Below are 15,124 nucleotides of genomic sequence, written 5' to 3' on the forward strand. Positions count from 1 at the left end.
AAGACATTTCTCTCTATTTGGAAAATAGAGAAAAAGACATTTCTCTCTATTTGAAAAATAGAGAAAAAGACATTTCTCTCTATTTGAAAAATAGAGAAAAAGACATTTCTCTCTATTTGAAAAATAGAGAAAAAGACATTTCTCTCTATTTGAAAAATAGAGAAAAAGACATTTCTCTCTATTTGAAAAATAGAGAAAAAGACATTTCTCTCTATTTGAAAAATAGAGAAAAAGACATTTCTCTCTATTTGAAAAATAGAGAAAAAGACATTTCTCTCTATTTGAAAAATAGAGAAAAAGACATTTCTCTCTATTTGAAAAATAGAGAAAAAGACATTTCTCTCTATTTGAAAAATAGAGAAAAAGACATTTCTCTCTATTTGAGTGAGTTTTCTAATAAGAGTTTTAAATTATATGTAGAAGATTTCTGGATTAATAGAGGGAAATTAGTTTAGATTTTTGATGTTTCTTTAGCTGAAAGTTATCCCAGGACACGGAGTGTCATCAACATGGGTCTCAAAATTAGCTCTTGTTGCTCCTTCACTTTCTTACCTTTAGAATTATAAAGACATCTTAACATTAAATATACAAAACAGATACACACAAACCTTCACAACCAAATCATTTAACAATTCTAAACATAAAGCTAAGTATTTGTTTCCTTTTTACTCATTTGCTTCCCTTAAAAAGCACTCCGAAAATTAGTGTTATGATAGAAGTAACTAAAACAGGGAGCTGGGACTATGATAAAGGTAAGCTACACCCAGGGACCCAGGGTAGGGACTTTTTTTTTTCTTTTTTCTTTTTCTTTCCTTTTTCCTTTTCTTTTTTTTTTTTTTTTTTTTTTTTGAGAAAGTATCTTACTCTGTTGTTCAGGCTGGAGTGAAATGTCACAATCATGGATCACTGAAGCCTCAGCAAACCAGGCTCAAGCAACCCTTCCACCTCAGCCTCCTAAGTAGCTGGGACTACAGGCCTGCACCAACATGATTGGCTAATTTTTTATTTTTTGTAGAGATGAGGTCTCACTTTGTTGCCCAGGCCGATCTCAAACTCCTGGACTCAAGTGATTCTCCCACCTCAGCCTCTCAAAGTGCTGGCATGTGAACCACCACGCCTGGCTGGATGGGGAATATTTTAGTATAAGAAAACTTAATTCTGAAAGGAGAGAATAAGAGACATGATAAAAGTGACAGAATTATCAATGTGTATGACAAAAAGTATTAAATGATTTGGATACATAGAGGATATTTTGGGTATTTTTTTACCTATCTAATTTTTTTGTATTTAGGAGGCTTAAGGAAGAAAGCACTAAAAAGCTCAATGTTGGCATGGCTCTGAGAACCTCCCTACAGAGTTGAATAGACACATATTTTGAAACAGTTGGGACACGGCATTTCTATTAGTTTCTTTTATTCTCAGTATAGGCCTATTTTCTTCTTTTAAGCTGGTGTGTCAAGGGACTCTTGAACAATTGAATCTTGTAGGCCCGGGTGACTTTTGGTCATTTGCCACATGTCACTCCTTTCTCAACCATAAAGCAACACTACAGAATTACAGCTAGAAGAATATGGTACCCAGGGATTTGGACAGTTCCATTCCAATAAATGATTTATATAATTAAAAACAAGGATAGGGAAGAGGGAACAAAACAGTGAAATACTGTACAGTTCTGGATCACAAAAGTTTTGAATACCTTCTACTTTGTAATATTTCCATTAAAGACTAGTGGGAGCCTGCCTTCAGTGCCTCACCTGAGAAAAGAAAAAGCTGTAATTAGTTTGCCTGCAGAAAAACCCTTTTTTATTATATCCTGCTTTACCTAAAACAGAAAGAAGTCTTCTTTGTTCATATGTAATATCTGATTATGAACTGCACTATGCTGTCTTTGTAAAGATATCACTCACAAAAACGTACGTTCCTAAATGGCAGAGAGCATTTCCAGCTGCTCGAAATAGATCTGGCACATAGTATAAACTCAAAAAAAATTTACTAATTTAATGTTGAATGCTTTCTGTGAAAGGGAATTTTAGTTCCATAATTAGCTGCATTTACAGGAATTGAAATAGTAGCAAACAGAAACAGAAATAGAGGGCTAGAACTCTAATAAATGGCAATGGGGGCTAGATTTGGAGTGTCATTTGCACTGAACATCCTGCTTGCACCCTTCCTGATCTACCCTCTACCCTAATATACCCTGATATATCTTCCAGGAGGTTGAGTGTCCCCTTTTCCTCTGTTTCCTATTGGGTTCTGCCAATGGGTGGGCCAGATGAAGATTAGAAGGCAAAAACAAGAAGCTGACACTTTTGTTTCATTGGCTTTTTGCTTTCCAGGCTCAATCTCAGCCATTTAACTAGCAAGGGTTAAATGGCATCTTCAAGGGTGCTGACTCTCCTACAGCTGAAGTTCTCACCCAATCCAAAGATAGAGCCTAAGGCTTTGCCATCACTTGTGAACTTCCTTTTACCCTTCCCACACACATCTTTGTCAACTGTTCTGGGTACGCCATCTTCCTATGACGACCCTAATCCGTACAGCTTTGGATGTTGTGAGGTTTGGACTCAATTCTGTAGGAAAGAAGAATCAGTAGCTTTTCAAATATCGAGACATTCATACACCTCGAAATATTAGCAGCACAAAACAACCTAGTACACTGCAAGGTGCTTAGGAAGAGAGCCCTTATTAGAAGCCATAATCAGTGCTTAAAAGAATGCATGATATACATGGCCCAAGATACATATTAGTTAAATAAAATGATAAGTTAACCTTGAAAATAATTGATTAAATCTGTGAAGCCTACAGCTTAAACTTCAAGCAAGTACAAAGAGAGTACATTTTCTAGAAGAATCTCTAGTTATTTTGGAATGGAGGAGTAACAAAACAGGTAGACCACAGAGGAATTCTGTAAGCTTAAAGCAGGCAGTCTAAATGAGGAATTCCCCGAGAGAGCAGGACCTGAGCAGGGTCTCTTTGGCCATTAGGTGTTGTGCCAGCTTTTATTCCCAGCTGTCTTACTGTGACCACAGATAATTCCTTCTGAGTGATTAAGTAAGTACACTAGTGTAGAGCCGCAGTGAACAATTATTGCTTTACAATCCGTAAGGACAGACCTGGAATCCAACACAGAGCCAAGGCATCACTTGCCTCACCCTGCAGACGCCACTCTGATATTAAAAAATGGTTGACTTCATTAAGCTTTACAAGTATAGAGCCTATGCGGATATTTTTAGAATTAGGAAGCCTGCAAGACAAGATGTCAAGCAGAACTAAGAAGGTGAGGGGGAAAATACAAAGGAGAAATTTAACAAAGAAAGATGCTGTTGGATTTCTTGAGCAAGTTCTTTTACTTCCCCTTTGTGGCCAAATTTCCTAGGATGAGGACTTTTTTTTTTTCCACCTCGAAATGACCTTTATTATTATTTGTGAGAGACTGTATAAATAAAACTTGTCTGTTACAAAAAATATGGGAAATGCAGTTAGAGCAGATAGGTAGAATACTATGTGGGAATATGTAAATTCTGCAAATGAATTTTATAAGTGAATTAATGTTTCTACAAAGGGTTAAACCAGGCTAACCAAGAACAAAGTGATCCATCTAGAAGCTTAATTGGTACAGAGTGATAAATTACATCTGCATAGATACTCATCTAATTCTAATTATTACCTACAAGGTAAGTATCATTATCTCCAAATGAGTAATGTAAGAGTGGATATGAAAGCTCTCATATACTGATGGTGTACTGTGTTCTAGGCATGTGCAAGCATTCTAATACACGAATTCATTTAAACCTCAAAATATCTCTGTAGAATTAGATTTTACTGGCCCTATTATTGTAGGTGAGAAAACTGACATCTATTCCACTTCCCAGGATAACATAACCTATACATGTCAGAGATGGAATTTTAATCTCATCTTTGAACTACAGATTCTCCAGGGTTTCCACTATTCCATACTATCATATGATTTTCTATCGGAAATACTGCCAGGTATTCTTAAAATTGGTGTTGCACACCACCAAGAGACTCCCCGCCTTTATGCTCTTCCACATGTCTTCTACTAGCAAAGATGGGAGAGAAACTCTCCTCTTGAATTTATGCATTAATTGCATGCTCGTATTAATGATTAGTGGAATAGTTCAGAATTATAAAATATCCTTTGTGCTCTTCGACCCACCCTATTCCTAGAGTAGAGGAACACTCTATAGAGATAATAGTGCAGTATTATTTTCTTTAAAATATAGTAGCCACATTTGGATTCAAGGGACCAAAAACAGTGAGTTATCAAGTTTTCTGAGTTGAAAGTGGAAGTGCAGAACTTGTGAACTGTTGTATTTGGAAACATATTTGAAAAAGCTGCAAAATCATGAAGCCATTCAAAACACTATAAACCAGAGGGATAAATGAATGTACCATTATCTGCTGGTTTATCTATTTTATCCACTTCAGAGTATCCTAATTCTCATGTTCCAGGACTGCTGAATATGTTTAATTCTGCCAAATTATTTCATAACATAGAAATGATAACAATAAAACATATATGAATTAGCAGATTTAGAATACGTTAAGTAGGGTGTTGGAGTAGTTATAGACTCGGTGAACAATACTAGGAGCATAAGACACGGGAGAAGTGGTTATCAAATTCTAAATATTTAATATTTCATTTCTTCAGTGAAATCAACCATTTCACAAATGAATGATAGCCTAATTGTTGCTGGAGTTCAATTCTCGGATTTAAAACTCACAAGAGTGTAACTCTCAGCAAGTTATTTATCCTTTCTAATTCTCCGTTCCCACATGTGTAGTGATGAAAACAAAAATCTGTTGTAAGGCTCGACAGACTTAATGCCCTTAAGCACTTAGAGGAAGAGTTCAATTGATGTTTGCTCTTTGTATTAGAGCCTGAAAATTACTGTTCCCAAAATTTGCCTTCAAGAGAGTATCTGCTAACAATAGGCTAAGAGTTGTGATACTGTGGCTAGGATCAAAGCTAGGAACACTCTGAATAGCATTAATTCTTTGATGTCTTTTCTACTAACAAGACTCCTTTACATACCTTCAAACTATGATAATATATTTTGTGTTTATATAACAATTACATGTTTCAAACGCAATTGTATTTATTTCTGCATTTGGTTTGACAATCAACACTTAGCTTCATGGATACTGCACTGTTTCTGTGGCCAGTGCTGCCACTACAATCTTAAGCTTTAAGTCCTTCCAGAAGAGACCAGGAGACCACCCACGTTTACCCAAGGCATGAGATTGAAACATTAAGTTTGAATTTGGAGAATCAATGAAGTATACATGGTGACATCTGCTTTGTGCCCCTCAGCACCTATATAAAATATTTGCAGGACTATGTGGTAACTCCCAAGAGGTTCCTAATTGTATATTTGAAATTAATATTCATATCATTATATAACTTGAAAATAAATTACAGTTATCCTTTGGTTCCTATAAGATATTGGCTCTAGGACCCCTGTGAATACAAAAATCCATGATACTCAAATCCTTTATACAAAATGGTGTAGTATTTTCATACAATCCACACACATCCTCCTGTATACTTTAAATCATCTCTAGATTACTTATAGTACCTAATACAATGTAAATGCTAAGTAAATATTTGTTATATTGTATTTTTTATGTGTATTATATTTTATTGTTGTGTTGTTATTTTTTATTGGGTTTTCTTTTGGAATATTTTTGATCCATGGTTTGGTGAGGGTGTTACTGTGGAGGTTCAGCTTTTCAGCATTTTACATTTATATTGTCAACTTTAGTTTATGTTTTATGAACTTCCTCTTCACTTTCTTTGATCATTTTTTATGGGACTATTCAACATTTCCTTGCCAATTGTGTAATATCTCATTATACAGTTAACTCTTGGACAACACAAGAAATAGAGGTATGAACCCCTGATCAGTCAAAAATTTGTGTATAGCATTTGACTCCTTTATAGCTTAATTACTAACAGCCTACTGTTTGACAGGAAGCATTACCGATGAACAGACAATTCACACATGTTTTGTACGTTATGTGTATTATGTACTATATTCTTACAGTAAAATAAGCTAGACAAAAGAAAATGTTGTTAAGAAAATCATAAGAGAAAATATACTTACTGCTTATTAAGTAAAAATGGATCATTATAAAGTCTTCGTCTTTGTGCCTTCATGTTGAGTAGGAGCAGAAGGAAGAGCAAGGGCTGATCTTGCTGTTTCAGAGGTGGCAGAGGTAGAAAAAAATCAGGTGGACCTTTGCAGTTCAAACTGTTGTTCAACTGTCAGTTAAGAATATTCACATAATACTAGTTTTTTAAATCACTTCTTTGTTGGAAATACTAACATAAGAATTATTACAATAAAGAACAAAAGAAAACACTAAAGCATAAAGCTCTTAAAAAATTAGCCTTTTTATTACTTTTAAATATTATCTCTAAAATGCTAAGTACAAACCAAATTTAGACTTATAAAACTCATGTGTATTAGTCTTTAAATCTTATAGAGTTTTTAGCCTATTTATAAGTATTATCTCATTAGGGAAATGCAAAACTTCAGAGGCATCCACATAAATTTATATGAAGAAGAGCTTTAACATTGTAAAATTGTAAAGTTGTCACATTACTTTAAAATAGCCCGCTTTTGCAGTTAGAAGCTTGAGTGAGTTTTCACTGATTCGAGTTTAGAACCTCTTAAAAAACATAATGAACCAAAACAGTTGTTCTAATATTAAACACCCTCAGTAAATCTTAAAGAAGTTTAGTATTGAATCAGAATTTTTTTTCTAAGTTAAAACAACCATTCATTTTAATACATGCTAAGGGGTTTTGAAACATTTTGGCAAAACAGGATTTATTCTTTTTTTCCTCAGGGTTACCAAAAAAACTCCAAAAACAGAAACAAACAAATGAACAAAAAATTTAACTTATAAAGAGAACACTTGGCTTTTATATTTTAAAACAAATCACTTAGTAATTGTGCTACTACTCTTGAAAGACTTCTGTTAGTGGATTTTTTGTAGCCTTTAGGTCAGTGCTATTAGTGACAGCTGTATACACCTTTATTTCTCCATTACCAGAAACACCTGTGTTTATGTGTTTATTATCCCATGGAGTCCCTTAAAGCTTAGAAGTATTCATCTTTGTATCCCCAGAGCCAGCACAGTGCTTGGTCCATTATAGATGCTAAATAATATTTTATGGAACTAAGTAATGGTGAAAACACACACAAGATCCACAGCATAAATTAACCACCTTCCCTCTGATTAAGGGCAGAAAAAAAATAAAAAATGTTTAGCCTACATTTTCGCAATAGGGATTCTGTAGAATAATATTGATGGAGATTTTTATAGATCTTCACACAGTCAGGGGAATAAACCCACCTACTTGGAGAACATTGCTTCCTTTTGGAGAGGCATAATACACCTATGAAGAAATATTAAGCATAATAAAAGATACTGTTTCATACATGCCTCTTCCAGTTTCTAAAATAAAGAGACAATAAGTTGCCTGATTTGTTAATTTTAAAAACTGCAAGAAAATATAGCCTTATGAAAAAGGAACAGAGTTACAAGTTGGAAGTCAATCAAGAGAAGTATAGGCTAAAAAACAAAATGAGCTCATTATAATAATAAAAGTTTAAAATACAAGGAACCCCAAATTCAAGAACAAAATATCAATTTGTGATGGAGTGTAATCAGTAGGAAAATTGAATTGCAGAAAACAAAATCAGTAACATGATGAACAGACTTGAGAAACCCCAAGAACATAAAGTAAAAAGATAGAGAAAAATGATACAATTTGATAAATATTTTGATTTAATTTAAAAATTAAATGTGCTATTCTTAAAAACACAATAAATTTAATAAAAAAAGCAAATCCAGGATCTAATACAAATATTTCTGGGAAAAAATGGATAAGAAACTGGAGACTATACATTAAATAACTTACCAACTTATGTAAAAAATACATGAAAAAAATACCACAGTTAGATTTATCCTGGGTTTGGGTATTTTTAACTTTTTATTTTGGAAATGTTCAAACATATAAAAGAAAAAAGAAAAGAATATAATGAACCTCTAAGTATACATCACCCAGCTTCAGCAATTATAAACATCATGTTAGCACTTGTTTCATTATAGCTTTTTTTTTTTCAGAGAGGAGGAGGAATTATTATGTCCCTTATGAATGCTGAGGACACAACTTTAACAAATAAAAAGGTATTTTTCATATAACCACCATAAAGCTAGCACACCTAACAACTTAATATTAATAGTAAATTCAACTTCCCTTTGGCAGGATCATAAAACCACAAAGAGGTTAGAGCTAAAAAAGAAAAGTATAACTGACTATAGCTCAAATACCTTATCTTTGTAAAAGCAAACAAAACAAAGCAAACAAAAACAGACTCTTACAGCCCATCTCAAAGTCTTGGAAGGGCCCCTGAATCCCATTTCTTTAGCTTCATGATAAATTTATCTCTGACTGGAATGTGCCACTCTTAGCATCCTGTTAAGAGGCAACAGGATTCCACAGGTTATCAGACTTCACGATATACCAAGAGAGGCTGGACCCTAAGCAGAGAGCATAAAATACATTTGTTTTGTTGCTGCTTGTTCCTCAATATCTAGGATGGTGCTTGATATTGAAAAGGTACTTAATAAATATAAAATGAATGAACGAGGACAGTAGAATCTCCTTAGACTCAACAAAACATGTGCATGCCTCAAACATATTAGAACTACTGAACCTCAAGTAATAACACTAGGAGAAACAAGGGGCTTTTCAGCCAAAACCAATATGGGCCAAGTCCTAAAAAGCAGAGGGGCTTGCTCTAATTCTTTGGCACAGCATAGGACCTAGAATAAAATGTTAATATAATGCTGGAAGGGTTCAGCCTAAATCATGAATCGGACTGAATTTCTGGCTGGCAAGACAAGATGAGGATTTAAATTGTAATTACTTAAATGGAAATGAAATAAATATTTTCCTTGCACAATTGAAGATTCTACGAAAACTTATAATTGCTACATTTATGTTGCGTGTTTAGATATGTTTGGCATCGGTCCCAGCATAATTCCAATTAATCTTATAATGACCTTTTGAGTCTGTAGTACCTAGGGGTTAGAAGCTCAGATTTTGGTTTCAGACAGATGTAATTTCAAATACTAGCTCTTCCATTTGTTAACACACACCCTGAGCATTCATAACATTCAAAGCAGCTATAATCTTCAGTTTCCTCACCTGCAAAATATGAGTATTGTTTCATAGACTTATAAAAAGAAGATAGCACACAGCAAATTTCATTTATTAGCTAAGGTTATCTATATCTACATAAATAAATATTTATAAGTATGATACAGAATGTAACTTACCAAAGAAACAGAGGTAATAAATGTTGAGAAAAGAATTTAAGAATAGGTGTGTTTTGGCCCTACAGCTAGGTCTCTAGCCACTAGAAATGACTCAGTCTTAACAGTTGCCATCTTAAGACATCTAAACACTTGCCATTATATGGTATTTCTAATTCTCTGATTTTCTTTTAAGGTCCTATTATTATATAATTTTTTTCAAATGCAACCACTGAGGTAAATTTTGTTGCAGTCCAAATTTCCAAAGACATGACTCTTTCTTTTTTTTTTTTTCATCCAGATGTTGAGTATTTCATCTCAGTTGTTTCTCTTTCTAATTGCTTTAGGAGATAAAATAACATCATTGTGAATAGATTTTCTGGAAATCAAGATTGGAGAATAGAGCTCTTCAACCATGTTTTTCATGGTCAATATACGCTGTCTTAGTTGATTTTTCCATGAAGCAATCACCACATTGGCTTCTGCCTTACCTTATCCTTCTCAGATCAAGTTTCAAAAAAGATTAAACTGAAATGATCTCTTCTGAGCATTTTATTTCAGCACCTAAGGTAGCTTGGCATTTCTTAATAGATTAGGTACTAGTTTTAATGTATCTCCATAAAAGTGCTGTCTTCCAGTTAAATATACCTTCAGAAATACTCCCTAGGCCTTTTAGCAATCCTCATAGTTTATCTAGTAAAGCAGCTGGCTGAGAGGACAAAACTGTTTTCTAAGAAAATAATCAGACCCACTAAAGTATTTAATAGCAAGCAAATGGTTCCTATAAACCACATTCAAGCATCCTTTGCAGTCCTCAACAATATATTAAAATGTGCATACTTTTCTGAACCAGTTTGATGCCCCTTACACTGTGTATACACAAAAGAACATATTTGGAATCATATCAGGTAATACAGAATCAGAGGTCCCAAATGAAACCTAACATATCAGTATTTAAATAAACGAAGCCCAGGCTCTTTGTAATATTTTGTGCATAAATTATTAAGTCTTTCTCTAAGCCAGACGGAAATTTTCAAATGTTAATTATACGTTTTCTCTTGGATCTTATTTTGCCAATCATGGTGTCTAAGGTTTCTCTCTCATTCTTTACCATATAATCATTCTGCATTCCTTCACTCTCTTTTAACTTTTGTCACGCATCTCGGATCTATTTAATATTTTTCTTGTTTTCTGCTTCCCCCTTAACCAAAAATTAAGCTCTGTGAAAGAGCAGGAAATCTGTCTTGTTGCTGCTTTTTAATCCATATCTAAGACATTAACTCATATTTATATGATACTTAATAAACATTAAATGAACAAGTAAACATAGGTCCTCTAACTCTAAATCCCTGTGAATGAAGGTCAGGTTGTTTCAATAAGACCTTAATAGTCAGTGATCATTACCATTTTAACACCAATTCATTTTATTTTAACTTTTATTTTAGGTTTGGGGGTACATGTGAAGGTTTGTTACATAGGTAAACTTGTGTCATGGAGGTTTGTTGTACACATTATTTCCTCATCCAGGTATTAAGCCCAGTACAGTAGTTATCTTTTCTGCTCCTCTCCCTTCTCCCATCCTCCACCCTTAAGTAGACCCCAGTATCTGCTGTTCCCTTTGTGTTGATAAGTTCTCATCATTTAGCTCCCACATATAAGTGAGAATATGCAGTATTTGGTTTTCTGTTCCTGTGTTAGTTTGCTGAGGATAATAGCCTCCAGCTCCATCCATGTTCCCACAAAAGACATGATCTCATTCTTTTTCACAGACACATAGTATTCCATCATACACATGTACCACATTTTGTTTATCCAATCTGTCATTGATGGGCATTTAGGTTGATTCCATGTCTTTGCTATTGTGAAAAGTGCTGCAATAAACATTCGTGTGAATGTTTCTTATATAATAGAGCAATTTATATTCCTTTGGGTATATACCCAGTAGTAGGATTGCTGGGTCAAATGATAGTTCTGCTTTTAGTTCTTTGAGGAATCATCATACTGCTTTCCAAGTTGGTTGAATTAGTTTACACTCCCACTAAGAGTTCATAAGTGTTCCCTTTTCTCTGCAGCCTGACCAGCATCTGTTGTTTTTTGACTTTTCAATAATAGTCATTCTTACTGATGTGACATGGTATCTCATTGTGGCTTTGATTTGCATTTCTCTAATGATCAGTGATATTGAGCTTTTTTACATATGCTTCTTGGCCACATGTATGTCTTCTTTTGAAAAGTGTCTGTTCATGCCCTTTGCCCACTTTTTAACGGGGTTGGTTTTTTCTTGTAAATTTAAGTTCCTTATAGTTGCTGGGTATTAGATATTTGTTAGATGCATAGTTGGCAAATATTTTTCCCCATTCTGTAGGTTGTCTGTTTATTCTGTTGACAGTTTCTTTTGCTTTGCAGAAGCTCTTAAGTTTAGTTAGATCCCATTTATTAAATTTTGCTTTTGTTGTGATTGCTTTTCATGTGTTTGTCATGAAATCTTTGCCTGTTTCCATTTCCAGGATGGTATTGCCTGGGTTGTTTTCCAGGGCTTTTACAGTTTGGAGTTTTACAGTTAAGTCTCTAATCTATCTTTAGTTGGTTTTTGTATATGGTGCTTGGAAGGGGTCCAGCTTCAACCTTCTGCATATGGCTAGCTAGTTATCCCAGCATCATTTATTGAATAGGGAATCTTTTCCTCATTGCTTGTTTTTGTCAAATGTCAGGTGGTTGCAGGTGCGCAGCCTTATTTCTGGGCTCTCTATTCTGTTCCAATGGTCTATGTGCCTGTTTTTGTACCAGGATCATGCTGTTTTGGTTACTGTGGCCCTGTAGTATAGTTTGAAGTTGGGTAACATGATGCCTCCAGCTTATTTCTTTTTGCTTAGGATTGCCTTGGGCTCTTTTTTGGTTGTATATGAATTTTTAAGTAGATTATTCTAGTTCTGTAAAGAATATCATTGGTAGTTTGATAGGAATAGCAATGAATCTGTAAATTGCTTTCAGCAGTATGGCCATTTTAATGATATTGATGCTTAATATCCATGAGCATGGGATGTTTTTCAACTTGTATGTGTGTTCTCTGATTTCTTTGAGCAGTGTTTTGTAATTCTCACTGGAGAGATCTTTTGCCTCTCAGGTTACTTGTATTCCTAGGCAACTGTGAATGGAATTGCCTTTCTGATTTGGCTCTTGGCTTGGCTGTTGGTGGTGTATAGGAGTGTTAGTGACTTTTGTACATTAACTTTTATCTTGAAACTTTGCTGAAGTTGTTTATTAGCTGAAGGAGCTTTTGGGCTGAGACTGTGGGGTTTTCTAGCTATAGAATTATCTCATCTGCAAACAGAGAGTTTGACTTTCTTTCTTCCTGTGTCCCCGCCCCTTATTTCTTTCACTTGCTTGATTGCTCTGGCTAGAACTTCCAATACTATGTTGAATAGGAGTGGTGAGAGAGGGCATCATTGTCTTGTGCAGGTTTTTAAGGAGAATGCTCCCATCTTTTGCCCATTCAGTATAATGTTGGCTGTCAGTTTGTCATAGATGGCTCTTATTATTATGAGGTATGTTCCTTCAATACTTACTTTATTGAGAGTTTTTAACATGAAAGGGCGTTGAATTTTATTGAAGGCCTTTTCTGCATTTATTGAGATAATCATGGTTTTTGTCTTTAGTTCCCAATTGATTGTTATAAGTTGTTCTGCCAAAAATAAACCTGTATTATTAAAAAGAAATTATGAAAACAATGTTTTCTACAAGGAAAGGGGAAATATGAGCTGAGTAGTTTCAGAGTCACAACAAAAATATCTTTCTGACAGAAATTTTAAAAATCGTGTTTTTATATCTGAAAGTATTGCTGTAAAACGCAGGCATCTCATATTAAATCCTCCCAGGGTAAATGCAGTCATAATATGTGGAGATTTTCAGGCAGTATAAATAGTTTAGGTTTTCTGCCTGCAATGGCAAATAACTGAAGAGTTTTACATGGTGACAAAACTGTGCAGTTTTGCATTTTTGAAAAAAAGATAACTCTGGCTTCATTCTGGGAATGGATTAAGAAGGAGAGAGTATATGTGAGCCTAGATTTAAAGTTTACTGAAAATGTGGAAGCGAGAGACGATGGTGGGTTTGTTCTGCTTCTATGCTTACCAAGCATTCCACAGACTTTGACTTGTCTGCTTGAGAGCACATTCTAGAAATAACAATATAAAAATGCCAATTTACGCAAAAGGTTTTTTTTCCTATTTAAGTTAATATATTAGCATTCTGGTTTCATACATCAGTTTGGTGAATTTAGTTACTGTGATTCTACTTGCATTGAAAAGAAAATTCAGGTTTCTGAGATTGCAAGGCCGAAGATCATACCCCGGACCTTGACAAATGCACCAAGATAAATGATGCCTTGTGAAGCCTTGTGAAAGACAGTCATCTTTTTTCTGGTGACATCCCAAATTCCATGCTGGATGTGCTTCCCTTCATTCTGAATTTAGAATGTGATCTTGATCTTGAAGGAGAGCTGAGAGTCATCACAAAGCCTCAGGTGCATCTTTATTTCACAACTACAGAAAAACTCCTCTTTTTCTCTATTTTATCTATTTTTACTACCATTGTCTGTTTCTTAAAGAGTAATGTCATAGGTCCAACCATGTGAGGGAACTATCTTTATTGGCCCTGCAGACCACAAGTTCCTTCTAAGCAGACATGAAAGAATTAAGCAGCCTAGAGGGAAAATGAAATAGTAAGGAAGGTATAGCTATATGGAAACAGATCTTAGCTCTTTCTTTGGGTTTTCATAATCCTCTTCTGTTTCTCACTTTGATTCCTGACACCATCAGTACCCTTAATAGCTAGCAGTAACAGCTACCTATTCATAGAGCACTTACAAATGTTACTACTAATAACATTTTATTATAAACAATAATTATTTTATTGGGACCATTAGAGTGTTCATTGTATAATACATGCTCTCTTTATCCTGGCCTGTACTTATATAATAGTTACCATATGCCCTTTGGTTCATGCAATTAAAGATATGTGAGCTCTAATCTTATTCTGTTGTATTATAGTAAAGGCCTATCATAATGATGGTGTTCGTTAGAAGTTGATATAACAGTTTCTGGATTTGTGACATTGTTTCATGTTTTTTGCATTACTGTTCCTTACTTCTACATTGTTTTTCCCATGGACACATCCTGGAATTAGCTTTGCTTTTGTTTTCCACATTTGTCATTGCTGTTATGAAATCTTGAGGGCCTACTTCCAAAATGTATCCATAACTGTATGGTTGGCTGTAGCATACAGTCCTACTTTAGTCCTGATCTGAAGAACAAGAAGGAAGATGAAATTACATTTAAACATCTAAGCCACAGGGAGAACCATAGTGCCATTCAAATACTAGAGCAGGACAAGTTAGGAGCTGAATATAGACCTCATCAAAATGAATTGACATGGCTATCTAACCCAAGACCATCATTGGGAGAGATGTGTATGGTAGAAACAAGGGTTTTTCTCCACTTCGGTTTTGAATTAACCAAAAAATAAGTTTAGAAATCAGCAGATAAATATCAAATCACTGATGTTATTACTAGCAAAGCAGAAATTTGAGAATGTAGATTTCTTTATGAGCAAGTAAGCCTCCTTATTTATAACTCCTGAATGAAAGGCTTGCCCACCCATTTACAATTAACAGTAGACTGGAGCAAACCTCACACATAGGTACTTCTATCTAAAAGAGCAGAAATTAATGTGTATTCCCTGAAATTAGCTCACTAACTACAGAAAAAAAAGA

At 34.6% G+C, this 15,124-nt stretch overlaps 1 long non-coding RNA gene across 1 annotated transcript in view; it reads right to left on the bottom strand.

Moving 5' to 3' along the window:
* Positions 1-6,159: 6,159 nt before the first annotated feature.
* Positions 6,160-15,124, bottom strand: part of LOC129524540 (uncharacterized) — a 38,771-nt gene continuing 29,806 nt past the window's right edge. Inside the window, exon 8 of the long non-coding RNA XR_008668328.2 lies at positions 6,160-6,313. This is a non-coding gene — a long non-coding RNA (uncharacterized lncRNA). The remainder of the gene's footprint in view (positions 6,314-15,124) is intronic.

The sequence above is a fragment of the Gorilla gorilla genome, chromosome 13, assembly GCF_029281585.2.
Source record: "Gorilla gorilla gorilla isolate KB3781 chromosome 13, NHGRI_mGorGor1-v2.1_pri, whole genome shotgun sequence".
NCBI lineage: Eukaryota > Metazoa > Chordata > Mammalia > Primates > Hominidae > Gorilla > Gorilla gorilla.